The sequence below is a fragment of the Ursus arctos genome, unplaced genomic scaffold (genome assembly GCF_023065955.2).
Source record: "Ursus arctos isolate Adak ecotype North America unplaced genomic scaffold, UrsArc2.0 scaffold_3, whole genome shotgun sequence".
NCBI lineage: Eukaryota > Metazoa > Chordata > Mammalia > Carnivora > Ursidae > Ursus > Ursus arctos.
Genome location: NW_026622985.1, coordinates 79,004,296 through 79,029,567, shown reverse-complemented (window position 1 = coordinate 79,029,567; position 25,272 = coordinate 79,004,296). Strand labels below are relative to the sequence as shown.

The 25,272-nt window shown below is 41.0% G+C and overlaps 1 protein-coding gene and 1 pseudogene across 1 annotated transcript in view; one reads left to right on the top strand and one right to left on the bottom strand.

Moving 5' to 3' along the window:
* SND1 (staphylococcal nuclease and tudor domain containing 1) overlaps positions 1 to 25,272 on the bottom strand; it is a 405,871-nt gene that overhangs the window by 193,750 nt on the left and 186,849 nt on the right. The gene's annotated exons all lie outside the window — the stretch shown is intronic.
* On the top strand, positions 14,280 to 16,430 carry LOC123001213 (40S ribosomal protein S8-like; annotated as a pseudogene).

Genomic DNA, 25,272 nt, shown 5'->3' with positions numbered 1-25,272 from the left:
TCCCCCAATCTCCAACCCTCAAAATAAGATAGAAGAGAAACAGTGAAGAAAATAATGTCTGTTTCATAGACAGAAACTGCATGGACTTTTCTGAATCTCCCTTATACTACAGGAGAGAACACAGGGTATGGACCCAAAGTGACACTCCCGCTATTAGACAAGCATGCTTCCTTCCCAGGACACAAACAGACCCTTCAAAAACAATTAAGCAATTAAATGCTGGATCCAGTTTGAAGAAAGTAAACTGTCTAACAAATATGTACTCCCAATCCAGCCAAGTTGGTCCCCTCAATGCTAAATATGCCATGCAGTTACATTTCCAACTATTTGCAGGACATGTGAATTCCTATGATTCATCACCATGTAGAACTCAGCATTTCAAAAATAAAACTCCCTTCCCCAGATTAAGTGTTTCTAAAACCTACGAAATCAGCTCATTCTCCTAATGTCTCTAACTGTAGGGCCATCATACTCCTAGTCACCCAGGCCCGATGTCTCTTATTTCTACATAAAACTAGTTGTCAAAACTTTGAACTCAAATTTCCAATGTTTCTCTCATGAATCCTTTCTTTTCTTTCTCCCAGTTGTGGCTCCCACTGCCTCTCACCCAGACTACTTCCCCCGCCCCCGTTTCCTTGCAATGCCGACCAGTTATAAACACTGTCAGTTGAAGCCCCTTAAAGCATAGGCCTCGAGAGTAATCCTCATTCTCAAAAACACCACAATCACAGAGACCTTTTTCAATATGGAGTTATTATATATGAAATGATGATGGAAGGGAAGGAGAGGAGAGGGGTGGAGGGGGAAGGGGGATTCAGAGAGGGTGGTGAGGGAGATTCAGAGAGGGTGGTGAGGGAGAGAAGGGAGGAGGAGGAGAGGGTCAGGTTAGGAGAAAGACAATGGTTTGAGGGAAGGAGGGGAGACGGACCTTTTAAAGTAATATTCTACATGCTTTTACACATTTATTAAATCCACTTAATGGTCACAAAATCCCGAGGAATTAGGAACTCTTATCATCCCTATTTTACAGATGAGAAATGTAAGGCATGGAAAGTTTATAAAGGTCACAAGGGATAGTTATAAGCAAGAAAGGCTATGCAGAGACTTGGCATTTCAGTGATGAAAAGGACCTTGCTAATCACCTTACCCGAGCCCCATGCTGTAAACATGAGATGACAAAGATTTCTTTGGTTTTCACTCACAAGATAATTTCAGATTTCGTGAACATCTACTGCGAGTTTACAACAGGACAGGCATTTAGCACATTAACCTACTCCTGCTTGCGACGCGCACAGTGCTATGTACAAGCAGTAAATGATTCAGACGTACCACGAGCAATCCTGTTTCTACGTGGCACAGCCACGATTAGTAGCCCGATTTTATATTCCAATTCCAGTTTTCCTTCGGCTAAACAGTGCCACAAATTACAGGGTAACAGGCTATGAAAGGTATTCTGCAACAGAGCCCTCATATGCCTCTCTAAACCTAGTCCATTAAATGCCTCTCAGTCTTCTGCTCGGTCTCAGCCCATTTCGCTACCAGGCAAGTGCCTTGCACTCTCCCCGTCTCTATGCTGTTGGCTGTGCCACTCGTTTTGCACTCATCTTTGCACTGATGTAGCTTATTATCTCCCTTTGTATATATATCTTGTTTTCCCAACTAGATCACATTCCTTACCAGTCCAAAAAGAGCCACTTAGTAGGCACTCAATAAATATTTATTGGCTAGCTGATTGATTTCACTCTTGAGTTGCCAGAGGGTTCTGTGGGCGTTGGATGAAAACAAAGTAATAACTGACTCATAGAATTTTTGAGCAAAAAGTGCCCAAAGAGATAAACCAATAACCTCCACATACAGATGAAGACAGACACAGAGAGAAACGGAACATTTTAAAATGGGTTGTCTAAAGAAACACAGAGAGTGATACCACCTCAATGGGCATCTAAGATCCTTCAGATTCCCTTCAGATTCTCAGCCTATTTTCCTTTATGGTACTGCTGTCCTTTAAAAATTCTATAACATGGGGGGCACCTGGATGGCTCCATTGGTTGAGCATCCAACTCTTGATTTCGGCACCGGTCATAATCTCAGGGTGCTGAGATTGAGCCCTGGTTGGGCTCCACGCTGGGTGTGGAGCCTACTTAAGATTCTTTCTCCCTCTGTCCCTCCCCCAATTAAAGAAAAAAAAGAGCAAAAAAAAAAAGCTTAAAAATTTTTTTATGAAATAGGAATAATTATTTTGTGTACATGAATTATCCAAGAGGCCCTTAATCCATTAAAAATTTATCAGAATACTAAAAATAGGGGCGCCTGGGTGGCTCAGTCGTTAAGCTTCTGTCTTTGGCTCAAGGCGTGATCCCAGAGTCCTGGGATAGAGCCCCGCATTTGGCTCCCTGCTCCGCTGGGAGCCTGCTTCTTCCTCTCCCACTCCCCCTGCTTGTGCTCCCTTTCTCGCTGGCTGTCTCTCTCTCTCTCTGTCAAATAAATAAATAAAATCTTAAAAAAAAAAAACAACACTAAAAATAATCTAGCTACCTATTCCTCCTACCGCTCCATTACTGTTAGCTAAATATATATAAATTAAACATTTAATTATTATAATTATATACTTATTATTATAAACAATTATTTACTTATTGTAATTACATAATTATTATAATTGTCTTCTGGACATTTGGAGGACTTTTTTCTGGGGGATGGGGAGAAAGGATTCAAAAACTGCGTGATGACTTTTCTCTCAATATATATTCCAACACAAGATAGAAATATACGTTGTAGACATAAATATGCTTTCTTCATCCCCAATTTTCTCTGCTCCTCTTTCCCTTGAGAAATGAACATTATGCGAAAGAGCAGCAGGAGGAGCAGGGACAGAGGTGTGCAGTGAGGATGTCCTCAAACTTCTCTCCCTCAGGAATGGTGGAGGGCATTCACCGAATTTGTCCAGTCACTGTCCTAGACTCATGAATCAATTCACTGACCCAGAAGAGGTCCTGCTACAAAAGATGATCATAGTCATTCCATACTTTTGTGCACGGTCTCCACACACGTTTGAAAGACAAATATTCACATGTTAGACAATGGATGTAAGATATTGTCCCCCTTTCAACAGAGGGCAATATTCCACTGTTGGAGCTTTCTACCACATAAGATGAAAATCAACAGATGCCTACCCTTGACCCTGTCCCTAGCAGCCAGTGCACAGACATGTTGACAGCAGCTCTGTCAGTGAAATGCTCCTGCCTTGGGAATGATGCAAAGGAGAAGAGGTGGTCAGAATTCATTTACAATGGTATCTTGCCTCTGGGGCAGCACCCCATGCAAGTGGTGATGGTGTCCTAGCCACACAGCACCAAAGTAAAGACAATTATCCTGCTTTCTGACCCTCTGGAGGTGCCCTGATCCCCATTATTTTCTAAGTTTGACACTCTGGCCTTAGGCCAGTTCTCTTAGCTCCTCATAACTTCCCAACCTATCCTCCTCTTCTTTAGGACAGAGTTGTTGCTGTTCCTTACAACCAATAACATCTTAATGGATTTAACTGACATCATGAAGTTGCATTCCCAAGAGTTTAAAGAAAAAGTCCCTAAGCATGGGTTACATAGGTTACATAGGTCACAGTGTCCTCCCTTAGCCTGGGAGCTAAGGCCTAAGGTGAGAGGCAGGTACCCTAGTAAGGCTTGCAGAAGTCTGTAGGCCCTATAAAGGCCATATAAGGTGCTCCCTTCCCAGAGTCCCACTGTATCACCCAAATCTTATCCCATCACAGGGTCCGGGCCTGGTGGTTGGGCAGCACCAACCTTTAACTTTTTGCTTAGGTACTTAGTGTAAGGGAGGCTTACTCTATCTTGCCCTCACTACCAGCTGGGTAAGGACTTACTGATGTGATCTGTACCTGAACACTTGATCCTCTGTGAGGTTCCCCAACCAACCTGTAATCCAACAGTTCCAGCCACTTGCTAAGGAAAAGCAGAAGTGCAGGAGAAGATGAGCAGTAAAGTGAGGGTGGCTTTGAGGATACTGCCATCAAGAGAATAAAAGTCAGTTAGGAATGTCCATAAACATATTAAAGTGTGTAATATGAAAGGCAAGAATCTTAAAGTCATGAAAACATGCACCTATGCCTTTACAAAATACTACTATAGTCAGGTATAGGGATCAATTATAAGTGCTTCTAAGAATGAATGAACAAGGTAAATGTAAAGAAGGCCTATTGTTAGTGAAAGAGATATTCTACTAGTTATTTCATTTGAGTTTCTAAACAAAAATGATGTCCCAACTACATTCATTTTAATGGAAAAAACAAGTTAGAGGTGGTCAAATGCTTACCAGTAAAAACAATTTCGTATCTTTAGGAACTAAAAACATTTCATTTTAGCTTAGTCTGTTTGGTCTGTCTGCTTTCCAAAATGCACACGAGAGGAAACCAACTTTCTAAAAAAGACATTCATAGTGTGGCAGAGGTTTTTTTTTTAAAGGAGGGTCTAACACAGGCATTATCTCATATCAACACTTTAATAGGGCAAAAAAATCTTCATCTAAATTATAAAAAATTATAAAAAAAATGAGTGAAGAGATAGAATAACATAGTAAAACAAATGAATATGATAAAAAAAGAAATGTTAAGAATAAATGTTGGATCAATTCTCCTTCACCCAACAAGAGAGAAATTATACACAGCATTTATATTTATTCTTCAATAGTGAAAGCCACTTAATGTTTCCCACTTCCTCCAGCCTTTTGTGGCCATAGAGAGCAATTATGAGCTTGTTTCATAAAGAACTCATGGCACAGAGCAGTGATTCAGGGCAGAGGATCTCAGTTCTTACCCCAGCTCTCTGGCTGTTTAAACTCTTGTGAAGGAGCTAAGTCTGTACCAGTTTCTGTAGCTATAAAATAAGGGAGTAGATCTAAATGCTCTACAAAATACATTAGAATATATGTGAGCTAGGACGTCATTTTAAAATGAACTAGCAATTACCGATCAATAGCCATACATATTTGATAATAGCTTCATCTTTCTATCAGTATTTTTATATGGCACTAAGCTGATAATATTCAAGGCAAAGTAGATTATGTATCGTTTCAGTAAGTATATGAACACTAAGGGATGTTTATATACATTTCTGGTTATGGTTTGTAGAATACTGTGGCAGCAGGCACAATTTCTTCCAATCCTATTAGGGATTGTAAGAGCCCTCTCCTTTCTGTGTGTACAAAAAACGGTGGGAAAGGGCGGGAGGCCAGGCTGCTTGACAAATTTATTTATTCTCGACAAATATTTACTTATTCTTGACAAATATGTATTCAACTGTTTAATATCCACTACTTCTTTAAGATATAATGCATTACCCAAATATTCTGGAGTACTAAAAAAGAGGACAGAGGGATGAGCAAATAAAAGTATGTATGTGTACGTTATATTTTCTACCAAGGAAACTAAAGACCAATTTTGGATTCTTCACTGGCTAGCTCCTTATACTTTGGCTAAGTACTTTTTTCAATGGCAAGAAACTGCCTTTACTCACTAGCAGAAATGTGTTCAAAGAACTGATGCAAGAGTAGAACTGACATTTAACAGGAATTTATTACATTTCTTGAACCTCTGAGGCTCACTAGATTAGGTAGAGTAGGAGGTTTACTTCTGATCTTATCACTGAACATAGTGAAAAAAATCAAAGACTCACTTTACATTTACATAGTTTGCCAAGTACTGTTTTGGCCTATCAAGCTTACACTTGAGTAATATAAGTAGCAGCAACATGTCAATAAAACAATTATGAGATGTTTCTTGAATCGTCCTTATGAGACTATATAAGATTACTGCACAGTAAATATTAACAAGAGAGGTAGACTTCATTACTATAGACTACAAGGAAATATCAGAAATACTTCATTATAACTATAGAGTTTAGAGCTGAAAGGGTCTTAGTGTTCTACTCCAGTTCTCTCATTTTACGGATTGTAATGTCTCTGAATCTCAGATTAGCAAACTATTTAGTGACTAACTTGGACTAGAACTCAGGTCTCAAGTCATAAAACAAGCATCCTTCCACCATGACAACCTCCCACCAGTTTCATATAAAGACTAGAAAAATTATTGCTACACACAACTCAGATGGACCTCAAAGGCATTATGCTAAATGAAAAAGGTCAATCTCAATGGATCACACACTGTAGGATTCCATTTATATAATGTTCTTGAGATGGAAAATGGATTAATGGTGTCATGGATGTTGGGAGGGGAAAGGCGTGGAAGTAGCACAAGGGAGATCCTTCTGACGACTGAACAGTTTTCTGTCTTGATTGTGATGGTGGGCACACGAATCTACACATGTGATAAGAGGGCAGACACACACACTGCACCAATGCCATATTCCTGACTTTGATATTTTACTGTAATTATATAAGTTGTAACCATTGGGGGGAATTGGCTAAAGGGTACATGGGATGGACCGCTGTACACTTGTGCAACTTCTGTGAATCTATAATGACTTCAAAATAAAAGTTAAAAAAGAAAAAGCCAATAGAACTTGAGCTTACTAAAGAGAAAACAAAAGCACCATAGATTCTAAGCTCCATTCTCAATCAGAATCATCAGAATAATCTTCATCCAGAATAATCCTTTGAAGATTTAAAGTTGGCAAAACTTGCCCTTACTCCTCTGCTCAAAAACTCCACAATGGCTCCTATCTCATTCAGTGTAAAAGCCAAATACTTACAGTGGCTTACAAGAACCTATTAGGTCAGCTATCCTCCTGCCTGGTCTTCTTGACCTCGTCTCTCACTGCCCCCACTTTCGCTCTCCCTGCTCCAGCCACAGCACATTCTTTCTATCCAGGCACACTTGCACCACAAGACCTTTACCCCTGCTGTTCTCTTTGCCCTCATACCACTTGCTCCTTCACTTCATTCAGGTCTTTACTCCTGTCACCTTATCATTAAGGTCTGAATACCTACTGAAACTGTGCCTCCTTCCAACCCTGGAATACCTCCTTTACCCTTCCTTAGCTTTATTTTCTCTAGAGCACTTTTGACCATCTACATATTTCTACATATTTTGTTTACTTGTTTGCCACCATTAGAAGTTCCCTCCCAAAAGACAGATTTCTCTCTACAGTATTCATTACTTTATGCCCAGTGCCAAGAGCACCTGGCACATCGTGTACTTAAGAATTAACCTGAAGAGACCAGAAAGAAAGAAGAAAGAGAAAAAAGCAAAAACAGAAACAAAAACAGAAACCAAAGTAAAAAAGTAAAACAAACATGTCTGTGTGGCCTAAGGAAAAGGTGCAAGTTAGGGATTACATATAAATGAAGCTGCATTTCACTTAGATTTGCAATCATGAGACCAATTCTGGCTTTAATTAGAAGAAACCGGACAAAAGATATTTACCTTTTTTTTTTTTTTTTTTTTTTTTTTTTAAAGATTTAATTTATTTATTCGACAGACATAGAGACAGCCAGCGAGAGAGGGAACACAAGCAGGGGAAGTGGGAGAGGAAGAAGCAGGCTCACAGCAGAGGAGCCTGATGTGGGGCTCGATCCCAGATCGCCGGGATCACGCCCTGAGCCGAAGGCAGACGCTCAACCGCTGTGCCACCCAGGCGCCCCAAGATATTTACCTTTTAAGTCCCATTTTTCTGTGCTATCTTACCGAGAGGACTAAAGTGAAGACCCTCTAGGGTCCCAGACAAAGCTAAAATTCTAAGTGGGTCCATGCGAGGCACAGAACATCTGCATCTCAGGTCTAACCCAGGTGAGTCTAGAAAGGCGATAAGCATGGCGAGTCATGGAAGGTATTTGAGCATTGGTTCTCTCAAAGACCCTGTATGTGGCAAAAACTGTAGTATGCACTGGGAATAAAAAGAGAGAGACCTGTGACCTAGCGCTGTAGGCTCGTGAACCTTACAGTACGTAAGTGCAGGGGGTGCTGAAGCACATACGCAGACGCCCAGTTCGGGTCTTGTTCGGGCAGGGTGCCTAAGATAAAGCTTCCTTAAGACGAGAAATGCTGAAGGATGAGTAGGAGCTATCCAGGAGAAATGTATGTTCCAGACAGAGAGAGCAGAATGACTTCAAGAATAGTGAGTTTAAGCTGTTTTTGTTTTTTACAGAAATGATGGATGAGAGCCAGGGAATGTTAAATATAAACATGGAGAGGTAAGCAAGGGCCAGATCACGGGTTTGTATGATCCTAGAGGCTGTGGATGATTAATGAAGACTTTTAAGCAGGAGAATAACAATCAGATTTGCGTATCAGAAAGCCAATTGTGGCAGTAGTGTGGAAAACGGATCAGAAGGGAGTTAAGGCCAGTAAGGAGACGGCATTAAACCAGGCAGTGAGGAGAAAAAGGCTGGAATGAACTTGATATATACCAGCAGATAATCAGGTATGGAGAGTGAGAGAGGAGGAGATAAAGATGACACTTTGATTAGTGGAACAGAAGACTGACTAAATGGTGGCACCATCAATCAAGATGTGGGATCATTCAAGGGAAGGAGTAGCTTTTTAAAGGGGAGAACACGAGCTCAGTTTTAGCCATACTGAGTTTTGGTATCTAAGAAGTGAGGTGCAGTAAGTACTTGGCTATATTCGGGGGGAAAGCCTGATAGAAAGAATTGGGCTAGAGACCTAGGTTTGGGAATCAGCAACATCTACCTAAAAATTGAAGCAATGGGATGAATGAGATCACCCATGGAGTGATGGAAGCCTGGGAAGCACGAATATTTAAGGAGCACTCAAAAGCAGACTGAAGAGAAGTCATCAGAACTGTAGAAGGAAATCCAGTCAAGTATGCCATATAAAAGAAAAGAGACAAAAAATCTGAAAAAGATGGTGGTAAGTTTCAAATACTACAGAGAACAAGTATAAGCAAGGATTGAGAAATGTCCTTAAGGGAAGCACAGATCCCCTAGGTAAGCTCAGTTCGAATGATGTTGGAGGGGTCAAAGTAGATGGTAAAGGAAAGAAGAGCAAATGGAGACAGAATTAAAAATTCTTTTAACTCTTTCAATTAACTTGGCTGTGAAGAGAGGACAAGAAGAAGAAAAGGAGCTACAATAAAGAGAGAGGACTGGAGAATAATTTCTAAAAGTTAGTTAAAAAGAAAAGGGATAACTGATGGCACAAAATCCCTAGGAGACCAAAAGAGAATTCAGAGCATGTATGTAGAAAAATTAGCTTGGAAAGAAAGAGGCTGAAATCTTCCATGGAGACGGGAAAGCAGGAGCTAGAAAGCAAACAGGGGAAAGACAAGTGTGGAGCTGCGAATATCAGGTTAAGGCATTTTCTAAATAAGCCCGTATTTTTTCCATAAAGCAGGAGATGAGGCTGTCTGCTGAGAATGAGGGGCAAGAAGAAGAGAGTAGGGGGCTGAGCTGAATATCTGAAAATAGCTCTTGTGGTAAAGTAATGCAAAAACAGCACTTACGGGGAATCAAGCTGGCAGTGGTTCGCAGGGAGAACTGGAGATGGGACAGCCTGCAGTTGGGAAAGGCTTATGGGAGCAGGCTACTGAATGCACTGAGGTCTGAGTTGTGAAGTACATGGAGTGGAAGGATGGCAAAAGTTAGCAGGGAAGAACCGATAAGGGATTTTGTTAACACATCAACGAATCCTCCACCCCTTCCTAATCAACCTGCTTCTCCCAAAGACCTCCAGAGTCACCAAGGCAGGGTCAAACATTCTCGGTTATTTCAGCTCCTGGTGGGAACCACAGCTATGGATGGCTTGTCCCCGCCTTGCCCCCGACTTTTAGGCATCGCAGTCCAAAATGTTTGCTCTGCTTCTTGAACGATGGAGCATAATCCAATTTACCGACCCATTAAATCTCAATGACCATGCCCATTTAAAGCACATCTGGAACTATACCCTGTATGAGCAGTGATCAATTCTGACAGCTGTCCGATCAACCTGGACAATTCTTCAAAATGATCCTATTCTAGAATCTTGGCGTCTATCCAAGCGCACTACGTCACAGACTGATATGAAAAGGAATAAAATCAGTTAGTGAGCACTACAAAAATGGGGTCCACTCCACTGCCTGGGGTGCTTTTGAATAAGCTACACAGGGATTCCAGGGCACACCAGTCTAAAAGTCTCCATTTTTAGTCAACATTATATTAAACATATTAGCTTTGAGATGAGAGGCGGACATACAAATGGTAATGGAAAGCAGGAATGTGGTAAGTTAGGAGGGATAAGCAAAGAAAAATAGAGTTGATAATCATCACCATTCAGGGGACAGGTGAAGCTCTGCATCAACAAAATACTGACGGAAAGCCATGCACAGAGACAAAGTACCAGGATCAAGATTGACCCTTCAAGAATGTGAAGCCAAAGGACTTAATTATATCTCTTAAATACATATATATCAAAGGCAAGGTATGTCACTTAGAAAGAGCATATCCATTTTCCTCCTTCTCATTTCATCTCTAAGTTCTAAAGACAGACAATCAACAATGTTTTCAATAGCTGTATGGCATCTTTTCTCAGAAGAAATATGCAATATGCTACTGCTTTGAGCCACATTTACCTAACCTACTTCTAATCTTGATCTTCCTAAATTAACCAAATGGAGAGAAACCACCTCCAATTCTTTATAGATAGGAGCAAAGAGGTCTGGTAACTTAGAAAGGGCAATGGGCAAGAATATGTAAACTCTAGAGAAATTCAAGAAAGCCAGCACATGTGCGGATGTCCTTAGAGGGACACACTAATGTAATCACCAGTAGTGTCTCTCTCTCAATGGAATTCCTGCCTGACTGCTGATCTGGGTGCAAGCTAATTTCCCCCATGGTGAATACTGCTGTTGAGATGCAGAACTCTCCACCATCTGTTCCCCAGAATTAGCATAATGACAGATTATCTAATCCCTAACATTTAATTGATACAAATGGCGCTCTTACAACACCAGTGCAGTCATATCCTCATTCATGTGGTCTTATCTCCACCCCATAACAACTGGTCCTCCCACCCTGCTGGGGATGGATCTGGTCTGGAGTTTACCCCCAATCCTGCCTAAAAGTTCAGGTGCTCTACCATGAGACACTTTCCTAAAATATTTTATTCAGGAGTGGGAATACAGCTGTTATTCCAGATGCATCTGAAAAGGGGCATGTTGAACAGAAAGAAAATCTGTCTCTAGGAGACTGGCAAAACTACTGTGCAGGGCAGTGCCTCTTTGATTTAGATCGGATTGAAAATTTCAAAAGGGAAGACAAAGGGTTAAGTCAGGGCTGATCTGGGGCCTCCCAACAAAGCGAGAAAGGTGAAAAGAAAGAAACCAGAAAATTAAATGGGTAGCAATGCAATATTAACAGGAAAGACTGTTGTTTTTACAGATTCAGGCGTTCTAGACAGACCGAGGGTAGCATTAAACAAAAAATGGGAATCAGACACCTAGAAAATCAAGGACATGTTCACAGGACCAAATAACTAGAAGAGCACAATCAATAAGAAGTAGAATGGACAGCTGCCTGTGACACCGAAAAGAGGAAGTGAATTGTCCTATCACCAGTGACCAGTATAGAGACAGTTCAACTGGAAGGAAGTGAAAAGCCATCAGAATGTACTGAAAATAATTTCCAACACCAGCATTTCCTCAGAAAGTGAGCTTCCAGGGTCAAGAGAAAATATTACAAGAAATGCACTTGCACATAAAGGGATACCAGGTTTCTGGGGGGGGGGAGGGGTGTGGGAAGATTTTCTTGTTCACTGAATATATAAGTCTTTGGATATAAGTGAAATCATTAAATATTTATTTAAAACATTAATCTAGAGGTATTTTTAACACACTACATTTCAGAAACAGTTGTCCTCAAGCGCAACACACAATGTACCCCATCATCAGAGCCACTTTCTAAGATCGTTTTCTTTCGACTTCTCCCAAAATTTTTACGCATAACTGTTTTGGAATCTACATATAATGCCACTATCAGAAATACTTTCCTTAAGTCACAAGTATTCATTTTCATAACATTTGGATGGCTGGTTTCATCACTTGTTCTATAGGTGTCTATTCATTCCTCCACAGCGTGAGTCCCTAGAACTGGGGTTCCAGGCTCAGAGTCTGTTTTTAATTAAAGTTTTATTGGAACATAGCCACGCCCATTTGTTTGCATATTGTCAATGGCTGCAAAGGCAGAGTCGAATAGTTGGAATAAGACCAAATGGCTTTCAAAGCTGAACTATTTACTATCTGGTCCTTTACAGAAAAGATTTGTCACTCCTGCCTTAGAGTACTGCTTTTTAAGGAGAACTTTAATAGGTCACTTCCTGGGGCACCTGGCTGGCTTGGTCATAGAGCATGCAACTCTCTTGATCTCAGGGTTATGAGTTCAAGCCCCACAATGGATATGGAGACTGCTTTAAAAAAAGAAAACAAAACAAATAAAATGAATAGAATAGAATAGAATAGAATAGAATAGAATAGAATAAATAAAAGGTCACTTTCCTAGGACACCCGGCACTTGCAGTCAGGGAGACATACTCCCCAGAATAAGTGTTACACTGTGCAACAAAACTTGGCTCATTTTTAATGATTCTGCAATGTGATCTTCATGTAGCACTGCCTGAGGTTTTAACAAGCTCACTGATGTGTTCAAACTAAACTACCTGGGGCGCCTGGGTGGCACAGTCGGTTGAGCAGCTGACTCTTGGTTTTGGCTTAGGTCGTGATCTCAGCGTTGTGCGATCAAGTCCTGTGTCAGGCTCTACACTCAGCCTGGAGTCTGCTTAAGACCCTCCCCCTCTCCCTCTGCCCACCACCCCACCCCCACCAGCCACTAGCACATGCTTGCTTACACACTCTAATAAATCTTAAAAAGTAAATTAAAAAAAAGCAACTGAGGAAGCACTCAATAATCCATGAGCTTCTGTGAAGACTCAAAGTAGGAAGATTTCCTCTCTTCTGATCACTGGTGGGCAGGGGAGGCCCACACCTGGCATTTACTGAGGGTACTATGCTCCAGCCACAAGACTCTACAGACATAAACTAGCCCCTCTCTTCCAAGGAACACTCACAATGCTGCCATTAAGAGCAAGGAAAGCAACCAACACCGTCATTTCTGTGGCGGCAGAGGCAGGCAGTACAGAGAAAAGTCACATGGAAAACTGGACTTGCAGCGGGATGAATGTCACCTCAGGAAGCTGTTGTGAGCAAGAAACAAAAGACTATACTTAGATTTTGCCTGGCAAATAGTAAGCGTTGTGTGTTGGTGATCACTCTTGTTGGTTTTCATTATCACTGACACTGGCCTAGTTGTGTTACTCCTTCTGCACTCAGCCACCTTATTCATAAAATGAGGGAGGTGGACTAGATAGTCTTAAACATATTTCCCTACTATAAAATCTGTTTTACTAGAAGAAAAAAAATGTTCTATGTGCAGCCATGAAGATACACGTTCTCAATGCAAGCATTTTTCAGGAAACAGCTGAAAAGGTGAGCCTGACTTCAGAAGCTCTGTCCAGGAGATGAAGCTATCATAGCAGACGCCTACTTCAAATCCAGAGGGCCTGGGAAGAGGTCACCCTGAGCTGATAAAGACATTGTGTTCACCCCTTCGGCAGCAGCACGTGGCCTGGGAGAGCAGCCATCCATCCGCAGCGCTCTCAATCACACACGCCACTGCAGAGGCAAGATTCACAGCTCTAGCGGCAACAGGCCAGTGTTATCCAATATGCATGAAATCAAAGTTTTCATCATTTCCAGTGGTCAAAGGCCAGTGAGTGATAAATCCCAGAATACCAGGATTAATGAAGGAGTCATTAAAACCCAGCATTAAATCACTTCTGTAGCCAGTGCTGAGTGAGGTCTGTAATACATTACAAGGCTGATTAGAAAGAAACAAGTTCCAATTTAGAAATGAATTACCTGATTTTTTAAAAAACTGATTGGATGGCTATCACAGCAATTTTGTTATTACAGGAGAAAGAGAGAGTGGGTAACATATAAGTTATGTCATGGATAGAAAATTATTATCTCAAAATCACAGGGAACAGAATTTGGAGGTAAATAACGTCCTAAAGACAGTACGATGGAAAAAGGAGTCCTGACACTGGCCAGATTTTACTTCTTTTTTTAAAATTTTGAGTGCAGGGTGTGTGTGTGTGTGTGTGTGTGTGTGTGTGTGTGTGTGTGTTAAGGGGGAGGTGCTGTTAACACTTTATGCCCAGGAAACAAGTTTAATCTAGAAAAATTCTAGAATAACCACATTCTGATTACAGTCAGAGAGAGGATGTGAGCTGATACCAATGAATTATCTTCTCATCCACAATGAGTACTGTCTTATTGTTGGACATAACCTATCAATATGAAAAACAAAAGCCCTCAACAGATACTCTAAAGATTAAACATGGTGAAAAACATGGGACTGGCTCAGGTGGGCAAGGCTCTGACCTACCTATACCTACTCCCATTTCCACAAGTTTCTGACTGAGAAAAACAGAGCCTCCAGAGCCTTCTACTTACTTGTCATGGTTCTATCCTGGGGCAATGCACTAGTTAGAAAACGCCACCAAGCAGATGCTCAGGCTGAGAGAATCCCTTGATAGGCAAGGACTTGCAACCATAGCCTCTCAACACACAAAGCTCATCAGCACAGGCAAGGTCATGAAAACAGTTCCAATTCAAACAACTGGAACCAAAATAGGAATACTTCTTGTTCTCGACTCTCCCCCTCTCTGCCAAGCTACTGTGAGACAAGACTGACATCTCTCCCTGAAAACAAGTCTTGAAGGATTCTCTAAGACCAGGTGATATAATGCAAATTCTTATGTGTTATAATCAGATAATATTCAAAATATTTAACATATGGCACTGACTAGAGTTTGTTATACTTGTATATACCAGCTGAATATAAGTCTTGTTTATAAAAATAGAAAGGTATGAAAGAAAACAGCCAGGGTCATAAATGTGGTTGTATCTAGAAGGGTAACAGGATAATATAGCAAATCACTTGCGGATATTAGTTTAGATTAAAGGCTGCCAAGTAATTATGCCTCAACCATCAAAACACACATCCTTAATTTCAGATGCACCAATCTACACCCCCAAAAAGGAAAACAATTAACTCAAGGGCTTCTTAAATATTTAACTATCGACTTCAGTCTTTAAAAATCCTACATCTAGCATTTATCAAGTCTAACAAATAGATAGATTATACTTCAATTTCTTTGGTCCCCAAAAGTATTTAGAAGATACAGTTTAGGTTAGTTAGCAACAACACTACCAACAACAAAAACATTAACAATACCTTCTACTGCCAAAGACTTCCTCTTAAGGAGAAAATTAAAAACAACAGCAACACAAACAGTTGCCAACTAGATGAAAATCTATGAATCTGATAATTATAGATAGAGGTAAAAGGAGTATTAGATGTCTAAATTCGAAGCTCTTGGGGTGCTGGGTGGCTCAGTCCATTAAGCGTCTGCCTTCAGCTCAGGTCACGATCCCAGGGTCTGGGAATCGAGCCCCGCATTGGGCTCCCTGCTTAGCTGAGAGTCTGTTTCTCCCTCTCCCGCTCCCCCTGCTTGTGCCCACGCGTGCTCTGTCAAATAAATAAATAAAATCTTAAAAAAATGAATAAAAATAAATAAATTTGAAGCTCTTTCCAATGTTTGCACCTTGGTACCTCAGGTAAACAATTTAACTTCAGGTCATGTCAGTGGTAAATGGCAATGAGGCCACTAAGTAAATTGGCAGTGGTAACTAAGAGTTAACTACTTGGGTAAAGTCTGATTCTGCAAATCCAGACTTCCAACTAAATATAGTGTTTATGATCAAAATCCTGGGGAGGGAGGGATACATAAAAGGAAAAATGCACGGTTAGCTCTTTTGCAGCCAACACAACTTGCCACAAGACCAGGGGCAAGAGGAAGTCCCACCATAAGAAGAAGAAGTATGAGCTGGGACAGCCTGCTGCCAATACTAAGACTGGCCCCGCCACATACACACACTCCACGTTCGGGGAGGCAATAAGAAGTACTGTGCCTTGAGGCTGGATATGGGGAACTTCTCCTGTGGCTCTGAGTGTTGAACCCTGCAAAACAAGGAGTATCAACACCGTCTACAATGCATCCGCCGACGAACTGGTCAGCACCAAGACCCTGGTGAAGAACTGCATCGAGCTCACTGATGGCACACCTTACTGACAGTGGTCCCTGGGCCGCAAGAACGGGGCCAAAGCCGACTCCCGAGGAGGAAGACATTTGAAACAAAAAACAGTCAAGGAAAATTAAGAAATATGATGAAAGGAAAAAGAATGCCAAGATGGGCAGTCTTCTGGAGGAGCAGTTCCAGCAAGGCAAGCTTCATGCCTGCATCGCTTCAAGACCAGGCCCGTGTGGCCGAGCAGATTGCTACGAGCTAGAGGGCAAGGAGCTAGAGTTCTATCTGAGGAAAATCAAAGCCCGGAAAGGCAAATAAATCTTCCTCCCTTCTATCTTCAGTCATGTAATAAAGGTGTTTATTGTTCTGGAAAAAAAAATCCATGGCTAGACTTTAAAGCCATTGGGAAAACTTCTGGCTTCACTGCTACTACTTCTCTCACCCCTAAACACACCCCTAGTTAAAATTCTCTTTCTTAAGAACCTGAGAAGAGGTTTAAAGAAACTTTAGATTACTAAAAAGAGCTACTAAGAGATTAAAGAATATTAGCAATACTGTTTGTTACTTTCTTCTTCGACAAGGGCCAGATAAGGGCCTTAGGAAAAGAGGGCGGGTGAATGACTTACTAAGGTCATGCCACATGCTGGAGGCAGAGCTAGAAATAACCATTACCCCTTTAGCCCCTTCACTGCTCTGCCATTCTGTACTTATTCTAAACAGAGCTGGTACGACAGAAATTAGTGGAGGTAAAAGGCTATGCTTAGGGACCAAACTGATCTGAGAAAAGATGCATTTGTCAAGTTGCTTTTATTCTTCCTATTACCTATATCTATACTTACCTGAGAATAAAAAAATGTTGGTTTTGGAGCTGCACATTAGAATCACCATTCAAAACACTAATGCCAGGCCCCATGCCAGGCCAAAAAACCCAGAATGTCGAGGGGTGAAGAACAGTATTTTGAAAAGAACAAATGCGGAAGGGGGGCAGCACCTGGGTGGCTCAGTTGGTCAAGCATCTGCCTTCAGCTCAGGTCAGATCCTGGGACGGAGCCCTGCATCAGGCTCCCTGGCTCAGAAGGGAGTCTGCTTTTCCCTCTCCTTCCACCACCCCACTCATGCTTGCTCCCCCTCATGCTTGTTCTCTCAAATAAATAAAATCTTAAAAAAAAAAAAAAAAGGAACAAATACGGTACCTAGATTTTAAATATGGGCCACCACTATTTTTTTTAAATGCCCCAGGTGGTTCTACCATATAATTATGAGGAAAAGAACCCAGACAGAAAAGTTCAAGTAATATATTCTCTTTTTCCAAATTTCAAGGGCCCAAGAGTGACCTAACACAGCCTAAGGCCCCCAGAATCCTAAATGTGTTAAAGAACCTGGTACTCCCCAAAGAATAAGAACCTAAGAATTGTTGGTAAGCATAGACCAATTTTTGGAACTGGTTCAGGGAACAGAAAATTCATTCCTATTGGTTCAATTTAGGTCACAGGAAGACAAGTGATAGGTTGTGAGAGCAACCAGAGAGAAGATTCCTCAGATTCCTCATCTTTGTCTCTTCAGAACAGAACTGCCAGTTGCCATGTGGCATTTTCTAGGCAGCTGTGATGAGCCCCCTCCAAAATGCAGGCATCACTTGGGGAGGGGGAGTTCTCCGCCTCTCAGGCGAATAAGGGACAAATAAGCAAACTCGTGGCCATTATGACAAAACCAGGCCTACGTACCCAGTTTATTATTAGCCTGACATTAAACACCACTTAAAAACAAAACAAAACCACCCGCCCACACAAACACACACCCCAAGACAGAAAATTACATAATGGCATCTGGAATGATCTGCTCTGACAGTGAAAGTAGAACCAGCCAAATCGCAGAGTTCCAGTAAAGACCAAAATGGGCATGAGGTAGCCCCAGAGAGTCATTTTCAAGTCCTCTAGTTGATGCAAACGTTGAGATACATAACACTCTAGATTCTGGAAGGTTGTCATCCTGCTCTGAGAAGTACCAAGTCACTATTAAGTGGAAGAGTAACTCTACGCTCTTTTAGCAAACCCAATCATTCTAGAGAAGTTAGAAGAAAATTATCTTGGCACAAGTTGCTTCTTAGGGTGGAAGCTCAAGAGAAGCTCTGTCCTATGGGTCAGAAAGAAAAAAAGGGCCCAGTAAAGAATTCCACTGCCTGTACTGTTACAGTTTACAGTCCACAACCCAGCCAGCGGGCACCCCAGGAACAGGAGAGTGGTGTTCTTATTCCCCGGCATCCATAAGCAACTGGACCAAGCCCAATGTCAGTGTGGCTGTGGTTTAGAATATGTAACTGCTTTAGACTTACCTGCCTTCAGAATCTCTGCAAGTAAAAGCTCTAGAAATGAGTCTCTACTTATAAAACTATGTCAAAACCAAGTTGTCTTCTGGGGGTCAACATTTTTCTCTAAGACTTCGAAGACTTAATACTTTTTCACTAGATGCTTCTTAGCTCTAGTATAAGCAACAAATGAGCCCCACAAAAAGGCTAAGGATTTTGAAATTTCTTCTTCTTTCCTACTCTTTGGGGAGGGCAGGGTTATTCTGGTTCCTGGCTGAAACACACAGTAAGCCACTACAGAGCTTCTGTGGTCAACCCTCACTCAATGGTCTGATCACTCCACAGCCACAGGCTGTGCTAAGTGACAAGTGAAGGAACAGTTTCAGAGGGAGGTTGTTGAGGAAGTGGTGACAAGAATAAATGTTCTGTATAGCTGCTCCTTAAAGAAAAAAAGTGATTTTGCAATCACTGCCAGCATGATCGGGGAGGAGGAGGTTGGTGAAGAAGAGATGGTCTAAGAAGTATAACATAATTCCCCTTGCTGTTGACCTAATATATGATGGTTTATAAATCACAATTTTAACACAATAGGAGCTCACATTAAGGCAACAGTCTGCTGAGTCATAGTTGATATGTAAGCAGATATATCAGAAATCTAAAAGCTCCACGTAAAACCCACACTAGAAACTTGATAGAAGACAGTCCCAAGTTTCCTTTACCTGTTGGGAAGTTCATGCTGTTATTAAACATCTCCAAATTCTATCATACACATTGACTTCAAAGGTCCAACTATTTCCTCTCTCCAAGTTCCACTTGTAAACACATTTTTACTGATGGCACAAAAATTCACAAGGGCATCACAACAGAGAGGGTCATTCAGTAAGTTCCACAAAATACAACTTTCAGTAGAACTATTCAGGTGGGGCAGCACAGAAAAGCACTTCCTAGAAACCTAAGATTAGTAGCCCTCTGCCTCTTCAACTACTTCAGATATGGAGACGGGTAGATCACTAGCTATAGCACTATATCCAGATAGGCTGCTTGCTAGCACACCTCTTGCTCTGAAAGATTTTTTTAAGTAGGCTCCAGGCCTAGTGTGGAGCCCCATATGGGGCTTGAACGCAGGATCCTGAGATCAAGACCTGAGCAGAGATCAAGAGTCAGATCTTAACCAACTGAGCCACCGAGGCACCCCAAGACGTTTTCAATAAATTCCTTTTATTAAGGGATAAACTGTATGTGCATTAAACTTCTTGAAACATGAAAACTTACTTATGAATACCACTTGTACCTTTATGCAAGTACTTATCAATCATTACTGTATTAACATAGTATATGTTTAAGATTTAGAGGGGAGCACCTGGGTGGCTCAGTCGGTTCAGTGTCTGCCTTTGGCTCAGGTCATGATCCCAGGTGGGATCAAGCTCTGCGTTGGGTTCTCTGCTCAGTAGGGAGCTTGCCTCCCCCTCTCCCTCTGACTGCCACCTCCTCTGCTTGTGCTCTGTCAAATAAATTAAAAAAAAAAAAAGACTTAGAGGAAAAATGGATATAAGTTAGCTATCCGGGTAATTTTTAAAAAGTGAGAAAAGAGGTAAATCCAACTGAAGGGCCTGGAATGGAAATAAAGGACTACTAAAGGGGCGCCTGGGTGGGTCAGTTGGTTGAGTATCTGACTCCTGATTTCAGCTCACGTCATGATCTTGGGGTATTGGGATCGAGCCCCACATCAAGCTCCCTGGTTTACGGGGCATCTGCTTGTCTCTTTCTCCCTCTGCCCCTCTCCTACCTCTCTTTCTCTCATATATAAATAAATCTTTAAAAAAAATGGACTGCTACAAAATCTAAGCCATAATCCAATGAGGCATTTTGTTTTGTTTTTTAATTAACCTGCAGCAACTACTACATAGCAGGCATTTCCTACATCTTATTTAAGCTAATACTTAGAATATTCTGTGAGGCAGCAATTTATCAGTGGATTAGCTTGGCCAGGAAGAGTGTGAAGACTGAGAAGAGGATGAAACGTAAAAACTTCAAGAAAAATCCTTAAGAAAAAAAAAGAAGTTTGAGTGGAAAAAAAAAATAGCCAGAACTGTGCAAAAGAGGACAAAGAAAGGACAGGGGTGCCTGGCTGGCTCAGTCAATAGAGCATGCAATTCTTAACTTGGGGTCATGAGTTCAAGCCCCACATTGGGTACAGAGATTATTCAAATAAATAATAAATAAACTTTAAAAAGAGAGAGAGAGAGGACAGAAGCCCCTAAATATGAAATTACATCAATGGTGACCAGTCGAGTTCAGAGGCTTGGAGCTGATATACATGAACTTGACTGTTAGGTCTTAGTAAATATGCTGAACACTTAAATGCATTAGCATATTTAATCCTCACAACCACCTGATGAGGTGTGGGATTATTATATCTAAGTTACATAAGAAAAAACTAAGGCCCAAGACCGCACAGCTATCCAGAAGCAGGGCTGAGGTTTTACTTCACGTTGTTCATCTAAAGCCTACTTTTATCAACAGCCAGACACCCAACAACTTGCTTTAGACTTCATGTCAACACTAGGCCAAGTAGTCAGTTTTCCGGTTCCTAGATTCAATTGTCAAGAAATAACCAGTACTCAAAAGGAATATCCTCCACATAAAATCTATTATATTAGCATGATTAAACAATGGATAATTTCCCTTTATTTCCTAGACCTTTGAAAACTTTACCATTTTTTGTGGTTTTATTTTATTTATTTTTATTATGTTCAATTAGCCAACATATAGTACATCGTTAGTTTTTGATGTAGTGTTCAAGGATTCATTAGTTGCGTATGCAATTTTTTATTACTTAAAAAAAAAAAAATCAGTTCACTCAGTATGAACTGGAGCAAATCCCCGGTAAGGCAGCATCATGACTGGGAGATAGCAGACTCTACAAAAACTCCATTCCTATTTACCTTACCACTTTGTACTGTGCTGGCCACAGGAATTGTAAAGAGAAAGGTGCTGAGAAATGACATATAAAAGACACAGAATTTTTGCTTATTGGTAACCATGTCAAATGTGCCCTTTCCTTATCACATCAATTGCATTATCCAGAAGAATAAAGAAAGAATGCTTGAGGGAGGTCAGAATGGCAGACTGAGAACTTATGTCCAAATGACATCCTTTACAAGGTCCCACCGAAATGATAGAAAAGACAGATATGGACAAGAATAGAGCCCTAATGGTGGTAGAAAACAAGAAACTGTGTTAACAGCATATCAGAAAGTTTGCACAAATCCTGAAAGACAGAAAGCAGATGGGATCTGATTGGTGGAGAACTGGCAGTGCCTCAAGGGCCTTTATTGACAAAATACAAAGCACCACAGTGAGGAGGTTTTGGGAACATCATTTGAGCAATTAATCAGGACCCACATTCAAAAGAGCTGGATCAGCCAGCCTCTTTCCTGTCCCTATGATTCCCACAAAGTTATTAAGAGCACAGGGTTTTGACCCTTGGCAAATACCCAAGAAAGAATCTACCAGCAAGCATGGGCATTTCTTATATCACATACTATGTTGTGTTCCTAAGTTCACATTCTATAAAACCACCCGAAACCCCTGAACAAACAGGGCTTGAGAAGAAAAACTGGATTATGGGTAGACTACTTAAACCCTGCGGAACTTTCTAGCCCAAGTACTAGCAAAAACCACCCTACTAAAAACAGGGGTACAGTTAAATCTCTACTGGCAGAGGAGCCATAAATCACAGGGCTCCCATGCTTCCTCCTCCTTCTAGAAGGACTTTGTTTTTACTAGAGACAATTTTAATCAAAATATAAAATCCGACTCAGGCTGTAGCCTTCTTCATTAATCCACTGTTTAAATACTAGAGGAAGTGTCCTCACAGCTTTTTCAACTACCCTAGCAGGGTGCTACCGAAGTTAAGCAAGCAGAAAGCATAAAGACACTTAAGGAGTCATGACTTACACAAAAGAAGTCACTGCGGTAGATTTTTCAACTTTACATTCTGAGATTTTTTTTTTTTTTTTTATTAATAATGATTTTTTATTATATTATGTTAGTCACCATACAGTACATCCCCGGTTTTCGATGTAAGGCTCGATGATTCATTAGTTGTGTATAACACCCAGTGCACCATGCAATATGTGCCCTCCTTACTACCCATCACCGGTCTATCCCATTCCCCCACCCCCCTCCCCTCTGTAGCCCTCAGTTTGTTTCTCATAGTCCATAGTCTCTCATGTTTCATTCCCCCTTCTGATTACCCCCCCTTTCTTTATCCCTTTCTTCCCCTACTGATCATTCTAGTTCTTATGTTCCATAGATGAGAGAAATCATATGATAGTTGTCTTTCTCTGCTTGACTTATTTCACTAAGCATTATCTCCTCCAGTGCCGTCCATGTTGTAGCAAATGTTGAGAACTCATTCTTTCTGATTGCTGAGTAATATTCCATTGTATATATGGACCACAACTTCTTAATCCAGTCATCTGTTGCAGGGCATCTCGGCTACATTCTGAGATTTTTCTTTTTCTAAGTCTCTCTATTGCTAAAGCTCTATCTTTAATTGGAAGAAGGCTTACTTATCAATTCAATATTTTAAAGTATCTGGGAATATCGTTTCTAAACCAATACAACTTCAACATTACGCCAGCGAGATTCCCCAGATTACCAAGGTCATGTATAGGACAATTCATGGTTATAGAACAGAGGGTAGGTGATTTAACTGGGGAAGGACCTTAGATGGCGGTTGTAGCCTGTAAGAAACACAGAGACACAGCATTTGAGACTGAGTCAGACAAACACATCACATCCCCTTCTCACCCCACCCCAGTGAAGTACACGTAAGCTCGTTACCAGCCAAGGAATGCTGCCTTTGCTTAGACAGTTTTAGTGGGGTCTGAAATTTGTCTGCTTCCTCTATGCTCCAGGTCCAAACATTTTCAGGCACCCCACAAGGAAGACTGCCTCTGATACTTCCTGTTCACCTACGTCCTTTCACGACAGACATCTTGAGGAAGCAGGCATATACAACTGCAGAGGGACACCAAGGCGACCCCCATCTGGCCCTTCCTTCACACATATAAATCCAAGTTCCCAAATATTTGAGGATTTATGAAAGAAAAGGAACAGAATAAACAGAACATTTAGTCATGGGGGATAATTCAATGGAAGAGGGTTTTTAAATCTTAAAATACTGTTCTCAGACAAAGTACTGTATTTGTGGAGTAGGAACAGGATGCTATTAAAACACTTGAACGAAAATTTTAAATATGAGCGCTGAAATAAAAAACAATTAAAAATGGGCTAGATTAAGAGAATAATCTCTGTAAATTTCATAGCAAAAGAAATAATTCTGTTTTAGAACTACCAATACATTCCTGATGCTTAACACAGTGCTTAGTACACACCAGGCATTTTATAACTACTTGATAAATGAACTAATGAGATGAATGAATAAGAGAGTGAGAATGAACGGAGATGACTTAATGTGCATGGCTGGCTGGGGTGAAGCAAGCTGAAAGATAAAGTTGAAGGCAGCTCCTTGTATGTAGAACAAAAATGCAAAGGAAGACTTGGAAGAAAATTTACAGAGATGTGAAGCGTAAGATACAATACTGACAGAATTTGTAGAGTCAGAGGCAAAAGAGAAAGAAAATAATTCAAGAAGTAACAGAAAAACAATCTCCAAGTTGAAGACATGAGTGTTTGGCCCATTGAGTATGCAGCAAAAAAGGACACACCTAGAAATATTTTAATAAATTTTCAGAAAACCAAAGATAAACAGAAAATTGTAAAATCTTCCAGAGCCAGAAAACAAAATGGAAATTAAAGGAATGGAGATCGAATTCTCATAACTGGTGAAGCAATAGAACAACATGCCTTCACAGTTCTTGGGGAAATAATTTTGAAGCTAGAATTTCATAGAGAAACTAATAATCAAGAATATAGGCAAAATGAAGACATCTTCAGACATGCAGCAATTCAGAAGCTTTACCACCTACACATGTAAAATCAAGGTTCTTCACCAAATCAAAAGGAAATACCACAAAAAGAATGAACTGAGATACATGTGGCCAGTGCATATGAAGCAGTACAAAATGGGAGCACCTGGGTGGCTTAGCTGGTTAAGCATCTGACTTTTTTTTTTTTTTTTTGTTAAGATTTTATTTATTTATTTGACACAGAGAGACAGCCAGCGAGAGAGGGAACACAAGCAGGGGCAGTGGGAGAGGAAGAAGCAGGCTCCTAGCGGAGGAGCCTGATGTGGGGCTCGATCCCAGAACGCCAGGATCACATCCTGAGCTGAACGCAGACGCTTAACGACCGCGCTACCCAGGCGCCCCTAAGCATCTGACTTTTGATCTCAGCTCAGGTCTTGATTTCAGGATCGTGAGTTCAAGCCCCAAGCTGGGCTCCCACTTAAAAAACGACGACAAAACAAAAACAAAAAAAGAAGTACAAAATGGAGAAAGAGACAGACACACACACATAGAGAAAAACACACACAGAGAATTAACATTTCTGTGGGGATAAAATGACATAGGATTTCTTCTTCTGTAGGTCTTCTCACTCTACTACTCTCACTCTACTACTTGGTCCAACAGTAACTTAGAACTGCTATGGGGTGGGAGTGGAGGGTAAACTTTTGCGTTAAACTTACAAGCAAAGCTTAGAAGACAATTACACTGACAGAGGAGTAATGTAATAAATCTTGAAATAGAATAAAAACTTTTTATTTATTTATTTGAGAGAGAACGAAAGAGAAAGTGTGGGGGGTGGGGGGAGGGCAGAGGGAGAGGGAGAGAATCTCAAGTAGACTCCCAGCTGAGTGCAGAGCCAGAGGACAGGGCAGGCTCA